Here is an 8,267-nt window from a genome sequence, read left to right as displayed (position 1 = left end):
GGTGCGCCTGGCGCCGACGATAATACCACGCTCAAAGTCACTTAGGACACTCGTTCTGCCCATTCTAACATTCAATCAAACAGTAACTGAATGCCTCGATGTCTGTCTGCCTGCTTTATATATCAAGCCATGGCCACATGACTCACTCTCTGTAGGAGCGAACCATTATTGTGAACGAGATGGGGTACCTAATAAACTGAGAATACATGTGAACAGGAATAATAGTGACCCATAGCAGGATAAAGGGCCCTGTGGTCGAGGGCGGTGCATTTGCCATACCAGACGGTGATGCAACCAGTCAGGATGCTCTCCATGGCGCAGATGTAAAAGTTTCTAGGGATCTTAGGTGCCATGACAAATAATTTCTGAGGAAGAAGAGGCCTTCTTCACGACTGTGCTGGTGTGGGGGGACCATGTTAAGCTAAAAGAGGGTCACTCTCCACTGTCAATGTGGATGGGGGTGTGCACCCGCCCCTGTTTCCTGAAGTCCACGATCAACTTCTTGGTTTTGCTGACGTTGTGGGAGAGGTTGTTGTTCTAGCACCACACTACCAGGTCTCTGACCTCCTCCCTGTAGGCTCTCTCATCATTGTTGGTGATCAGGCCGACCACCGTCGTTTCGTCAGCCATTTTGATGACGGAATTGGAGTCGTGCGTGGCCACAGAGTCGTGGGTAAACAGGGAGTACAGGATGGGGCTAAGCCCCAGGGGCCCCCCGTGTTGCGGGTCAGCGTGGCGGAGGTGTTGTTGCCTACTCTTACCACCTGCGGTTGCCCCGTCAGGGAGTCTAGGATCCAGTTGCAGAGGGGGGTGTTCAGTCCCAGGGTCCTGAGTTGGTGACGAGCTTGGAGGGCACTATGGTGTTAAACGCTGAGCTGTATTCGATGAACAGCATTTTACATAGGTATTCCTCTTTTCTAGGTGGGTGAGGGCAGAGTGGAATGTAATTGAGTTTGCGTTAGCAGTGGATCTGTTGGGGCGGTATGCAATTTGGATGATGGAGATGATGTGTGCCATGACTAGCCTTTTAAAGCACTTCATTATTACTGATGTGAGTGCTACAGTGCGGTAGTCATTGTGGCAGGATGCCTTAGTGTTTTTGGGAACAGGAATGATGATAGTCAGCATGAAACATGTGGAGATTACAGAGTGACACCAGGAGAGGTTCAAAATGTCAGTGAAGATGCCTGCCAGCTTGTCTGCGCACATCCTGGAATACTATCTGGCCCAGTGGTCTTACGAGTGTTGACCTTTTAAAAACCTTACGTCAGCCTTGAAGAGAAATATCAGGGGCCCTCATGCAGGGATCTTTGTTGTTTTTGTTGAAGCATGGATAAAAGGCATTGATTATGTCTGCGTCAAAAATAATAATTAGGCCTAGACAGGCCCACTGGGGTAAAGATCAACAAGCCCATCTGGCATCTGCACTATGACCAGTCCATTCCTGAAGAAGAATGTCTTCTTACTCTTTAGAAGGCAGGCAGAACACTTTACTGTCTTGTGAGGCTTTCAGTCAGTGTCCTCACAGTAGCCTTAGTGGATGTTCTTATACCTGTTCAGTTAGTCATTTAACTTATGAGTGTCCTCACAGTACCCTTATAGTGCCCAGTTATCTTGTCTTGTATGTCTTGGAATGTGATGTCTGTTGTCTGTATACCGTACTAAATGAGGAGGATGTAAGCTGACTATGCCTTCCATAGTTGCCCAGAGGGCATAAGAGAGTTGTATTGAATTGAAATGAGTGTGCTGTGTGCACTAGCCTTAAGAAGTAACCGACTGTTGACAGTTGGGTACCAGCTAGAAATACAGTAGCTATTCCAGCTCAGTGTTACTGTGGAGGTGGGATGGGGCACTGTTACTGCGGAGGTGGGATGGGGCACTGTTACTGTGAAGGTGGGATGGGACACTGTTACTGTGAAGGTGGGATGGGGCACTGTTACTGTGGAGGTGGGATGTGTCACTGTTACTGTGGAGGTGGGATGTGTCACTGTTACTGTGGAGGTGGGATGGGACACTGTTACTGTGGAGGTGGGATGTGTCACTGTTACTGTGGAGGTGGGATGTGTCACTGTTACTGTTACTGTGGAGGTGGGATGGGGCACTGTTACTGTTACTGTGGAGGTGGGATGGGGCACTGTTACTGTTACTGTGGAGGTGGGTTGGGACACTGTTACTGTGGAGGTGGGATGGGGCACTGTTACTGTTACTGTGAAGGTGGGATGGGGCACTGTTACTGTGGAGGTGGGATGGGGCACTGTTACTGTGGAGGTGGGATGGGACACTGTTACTGTTACTGTGGAGGTGGGATGGGACACTGTTACTGTGGAGGTGGGATGTGTCACTGTTACTGTGGAGGTGGGATGTGTCACTGTTACTGTGGAGGTGGGATGGGACACTGTTACTGTTACTGTGGAGGTGGGATGGGACACTGTTACTGTTACTGTGGAGGTGGGATGGGGCACTGTTACTGTTACTGTGGAGGTGGGATGGGGCACTGTTACTGTGAAGGTGGGATGGGGCACTGTTACTGTTACTGTGGAGGTGGGATGGGACACTGTTACTGTGGAGGTGGGATGTGTCACTGTTACTGTGGAGGTGGGATGGGACACTGTTACTGTTACTGTGGAGGTGGGATGGGACACTGTTACTGTTACTGTGGAGGTGGGATGGGACACTGTTACTGTTACTGTGGAGGTGGGATGGGGCACTGTTACTGTTACTGTGGAGGTGGGATGGGGCACTGTTACTGTTACTGTGGAGGTGGGATGGGGCACTGTTACTGTTACTGTGGAGGTGGGATGGGGCACTGTTACTGTTACTGTGGAGGTGGGATGGGACACTGTTACTGTGGAGGTGGGATGGGGCACTGTTACTGTGGAGGTGGGATGTGTCACTGTTACTGTGGAGGTGGGATGGGACACTGTTACTGTTACTGTGGAGGTGGGATGGGGCACTGTTACTGTTACTGTGGAGGTGGGATGGGGCACTGTTACTGTTACTGTGGAGGTGGGATGGGGCACTGTTACTGTTACTGTGGAGGTGGGATGGGGCACTGTTACTGTTACTGTGAAGGTGGGATGGGGCACTGTTACTGTTACTGTGGAGGTGGGATGGGGCACTGTTACTGTTACTGTGGAGGTGGGATGGGGCACTGTTACTGTTACTGTGGAGGTGGGATGGGGCACTGTTACTGTTACTGTGGAGGTGGGATGGGACACTGTTACTGTGGAGGTGGGATGGGGCACTGTTACTGTTACTGTGGAGGTGGGATGGGGCACTGTTACTGTGGAGGTGGGATGGGACACTGTTACTGTGGAGGTGGAATGGGACACTGCGTCAGTCTGACTGTAGAGGTGTGATGGGACACTGTGTCACTGTTACTGTGGAGGTGGGATGGGACACTGTTGACATTTTCGTTGAAACTGTGGATTGGTTTTACGAAGATTAGGTAAAACCAGGAGTAGATTAACAGTCATCTCGAAATCCCTTGTCCATAAAACCATCCCTGAGAGAGGGAGTCCCTGAGAGAGGGAGTCCCTGAGTTTTCTTTCAAACATCTGTGATCTTGTCCAATGGTACATCCAGGGTTGTGTGTGTGTGTGTGTGTGTCTGCCCCCTATCGTCACTGTGAAGGGAATAGGTGCTATTTGGGACGTAGAGTTTGTAACACTGCTATGCCCTTCAACCACACCTGATGATCATCTCATATAGTCCAGATATTTACAGCCTGCTAGCGGAGTCAGTTGAGTTGTCAGGATCAGATAATCCAATGGGAGTTATCTCTCTCACGCAAACAACCAATATTTCCTCTATAAGGGTTAAAGCATCTTTAATAACCTGCTGTGGATGGGGATCCTTGACGCCCCTATCAGATGCCTGTTGGACTTTGCTCTCTGTTCTTCAGATGTTGCCGGCCAGCCATAATTCAGTGTCTCATCATTTACAAACACTCCATCTCTTCTTCCTCCTCCTGCTGTCCTCCTGTCATACCTCACTGTTAGTTCCCTGTATGTTGTCATACCTCACTGTTAGTTCCCTGTATGTTGTCATACCTCACTGTTAGTTCCCTGTATGTTGTCATACCTCACTGTTAGTTCCCTGTATGTTGTCATACCTCACTGTTAGTTCCCTGTATGTTGTCATACCTCACTGTTAGTTCCCTGTATGTTGTCATACCTCACTGTTAGTTCCCTGTATGTTGTCATACCTCACTGTTAGTTCCCTGTATGTTGTCTGTTAGTTCCCTGTATGTTGTCATACCTCACTGTTAGTTCCCTGTATGTTGTCATACCTCACTGTTAGTTCCCTGTATGTTGTCATGTTGTCATACCTCACTGTTAGTTCCCTGTATGTTGTCATACCTCACTGTTAGTTCCCTGTATGTTGTCATACCTCACTGTTCATACCTCACTGTTAGTTCCCTGTATGTTGTCATACCTCACTGTTAGTTCCCTGTATGTTGTCATACCTCACTGTTAGTTCCCTGTATGTTGTCATACCTCACTGTTAGTTCCCTGTATGTTGTCATACCTCACTGTTAGTTCCCTGTAAATATAACAATAGAAATACAAAATGTTGGGGTTGGACAGACCAGAAAATCAGGATCGGGCTGACATTGTCCGTCTGTCCGCCTGTCTGAATGTCAGTCTCATATTCCAACTGTTTAAAGTCAGCTGCTTGAGGATTGTGATGACGAGAGCATTTGTATAATCCAATTTTTTAAATATATTTTTTAAATGTACACAAGCCAGTTTGAGGTTACAGTAAAATTAAAGGTAATGAATGCAATGTGAAGGTACAGAGCATCTGTATGGAGTTTGAATTTGAAATGCATCGGTTGACATTAATTACAACTAGTGTGAATCCTTGTGTTCTCTAGCACCAGTTGAGAGAGCAGAATCTCCCTTCCTGCCTCTTTAGGTGAGACATGGGTGTGTTGCCTCCCTGGAGCAATGTTCCCATGGTAACAGTAGTGAGGACGGCTGCAGACATCAGGTAACTAGGACCAAGGAAACTCAAGATGTTACAATTTGATGATTAGAGTGGAGGGCAAGAAGTTGAGAGACCTCACTGTGTATGTGTGTATGTTTGTGTGTGTGTATGTTTGTGTGTGTGTTTGTGTGTATGTTTGTGTGTGTATGTTTGTGTGTGTATGTTTGTGTGTGTATGTGCGTGTGTATGTTTGTGTGTGTATGTTTGTGTGTGTATGTTTGTGTGTGTATGTGCGTGTGCATGCAAGCTGACGTGACAGGTGGTGTACAGTGAGGGAGAACTGTGACACACTGGTCTGGACAGGAGTCCGTTGCAGTATTCGTGCAGAAAGGGGCTGAGCTTTGATTGGCTCTCTCAAATATATATTTTCTTTCCTGGGGGGTTAAGACTTGACATTGTTTGGATTTGAAAATCCAATAGCTGTACTGGTAGGGGGCAGCGCTCGGGGCTGTGTGTGGTTGTACATGTAGGTGTTTTAGTGAGAAAGACGGAGTAGAACCAATCAGTAAAAAATCACAATATGCTTGGGTGGGTGTTAGGACTGATAATGTTTACTTAGAATATTGATTATTTCTGACACACTGGGTGCTAGGGTGGGTCAAGGTGAGATAGAGTAAGCCCATCTTTGTTTAGGAGATGTCTAGAAATGTCATGTTCAATGATGAAGTGAGCTCTCTGCTCTGCCTTGTTTGAATTGACATCGTTATAACCAAGGCCTTATGGTGTCCTTATTGACCAGTCTAGGGCCTTTAGGAAATGTGACAGAGGAGGTTATAGTTTAATGAATTGTATGGCCCAAATAATGGACATTGATAAGAACACCCCAGCAGCTTTGAAGAATTCCCAGAAATTACATTCTCAGAAATGTGTTGTACTCATAGGTTGCACTCCTACATCTATCACTCGGTCATGTCATGCCACTCTTATGAACGTTCTCAAGCCGCTCTCTACCGTCGACGCAATAGTGGTGCCCAAAAGTAGTGATAAACCCAGTCATTTTGGACAGACACTAACGACTGTTTAGTCTAAATGACACTGTAGTGCCTGGAAATACAATTACATTGCTAAAGCATTTGTATTAAGTCTTTGCCAGCGTTAATGCATTTTTTTATTTTTTTATTCTATGTTGAAGGAAATGATTGAAAAAATGTCAAGGTATGTTTTCATGCAGTATAAGCACTTGGAAGCCGACCTTCGTTGACATTAGCATTCTCATAGATTTTGACTGGGTGGGTTAGCTAGTTAGCATATTAGACTGTATCTAATAATGGTCGTTATCCATACAGGCTGTAGGACTATCCCTTTTCAATCAAAGATCAATGCTTGAAATGGCAATGTTGTTAGAAACAGAAGATCCATGACAAAAGACAGTTACGGTGGCAGCATCTTTATGTTAACATGAGGATATTTGCTGTCTGTGGTGCTACAAAGCTAACTAGCTAACCCTCCCAGTCAAAGTCTGAGAATGCCAATGCTAGCTAATCCTAGCTTCCAAGTGCTTATACTTTAATTTAATTTAATGAAAATATCTTTCAAATTCTGTACATGTTATTTAGTCGTTTTGACCAATGTAATTCATATTAGCAATGTTTTGCTTGTTTGTGAATGGGCCTGAAATAGGAAAACAAAAGCCACAAATTAGATACGCCCCCTTATTTTTTAAATGTAACCTTTATGTAACCCTTGTTGCCAGGCGTCATAAGGTGAATACCATATTCATACCCTATTCATGAATCAGCGAGTGTGTGTTATGTGTTCTGTGTGGAATGACACTCATATAATCTCATAAAACCCACATCAAGAGACTGACCCAGAAAACTTTCTAAGGGCATTTAGTCTGCCTAGTGTTTCTGTTTATATTCTTATTCCATCCCTTTACTTAGAGTTGTGTGTATTAGATAGTTGTTGTGGAATTTTATATTACTTGTTAGATATTACTGCACTGTCGGAAAATAGAAGCACAAGCATTTCGCTACACTCACAATAACACCTGCTAACTATGTGTATGCGACCAATAAAATGTGATTTGATTTGATAGCACTAGAATCAAATCAAATGTTATTGGCCACATACACATATTTAGCAGATGTTATTGCGGGTGCAGCGAAATGCTTGTGTTCACAGCTCCAACAGCGCAGTACAATTCACAACAACAATACACACAAATCTAAAAGTAAAATAATGGAATTAAGAAATGTATAAATATTAGAACAAGCAATGCACCACCCTAAGGAGAGCCCTGCGGTTGCGGGCGATGCAGTTGCCGTACCAGGCAGTGATACAGTCCGACAGGATGCACTCAATTGTGCATCTGTACCCTTTTCCCTGTATAAGATTGTTGTGGAGAGCTCTATGTCAGTCATATGGGAAGACAAACTGGGGCTGTGCACAAAATGGCACCCTTTTCCCTGTATAGTGTACGACTTTAGTTGAGCACACTGGGTTGGATTTCCTACAAGCACCTTTCATCCATTTAGTTTCAGTGGAATGAAGATGATCTCAGTGCTAAACCCAGCCCAGGTCAAAAGGAGTGCACTACAGGTAACTGACAAAGTAAAGGAGACACTTGAGTTAATGAGGGATACAAAGTACATTGAAAGTATTTGCACGCCCAATTTTTCAGTTTTTGAATTGTTAAAAAAGTTTGAAATATCCAATAAATGTCGTTCCACTTCATGATTGTGTCCCACTTGTTGTTGATTCTTCACAAAAAAATACAGTTTTATATCTTTATGTTTGGAGCCTGAAATGTGGCAAAAGGTCGCAAAGTTCAAGGGGGCCGAATACTTTCGCAAGGCACTGTAGCTCTCATCCAGAGCTACTTACAGTCCATTCATCTTCAGATAGCTAGGTGGGATAACAACATATCAATGTCATAGTAAGTACATTTCTCCTCAATAAAGAAGTTATCAGCCAAAGTGCTAGTTGGAAAAGAGCGGGAGCTGACTTCCCGTAGGGGCGGGACGTCCAGGAGACCGGAGCTGGCAAAACTGAATGCTTGGGTTGGGATGTAGGGTTTGAGCATAGCCTGAAGGTGGGGGGGGCAGTTCGCCTTACTGCTCCATTAGGTAAGCACTATGGTCTTGTGGTGGATGTGAGCTATGACTAGAAGCCAGTGGAGTATGCGGAGGAGCGGGATGACATAGGAGAACTTGGGAAGGTTGAACACCAGACGGGCTGCGGCGTTCTGAGTGAGTTACAGGGGTTCGATGGCACAAGCGGGGAGCCCAGCCAACAGTAGTCCAGACGGGAAATGACAAGTGCCTGGATTAGGA

The sequence above is a fragment of the Oncorhynchus masou genome, chromosome 8, assembly GCF_036934945.1.
Source record: "Oncorhynchus masou masou isolate Uvic2021 chromosome 8, UVic_Omas_1.1, whole genome shotgun sequence".
Taxonomy (NCBI): domain Eukaryota; kingdom Metazoa; phylum Chordata; class Actinopteri; order Salmoniformes; family Salmonidae; genus Oncorhynchus; species Oncorhynchus masou.
The sequence above is the reverse complement of the archived record's forward strand: the minus strand, read 5'-3'. Positions refer to the sequence as shown.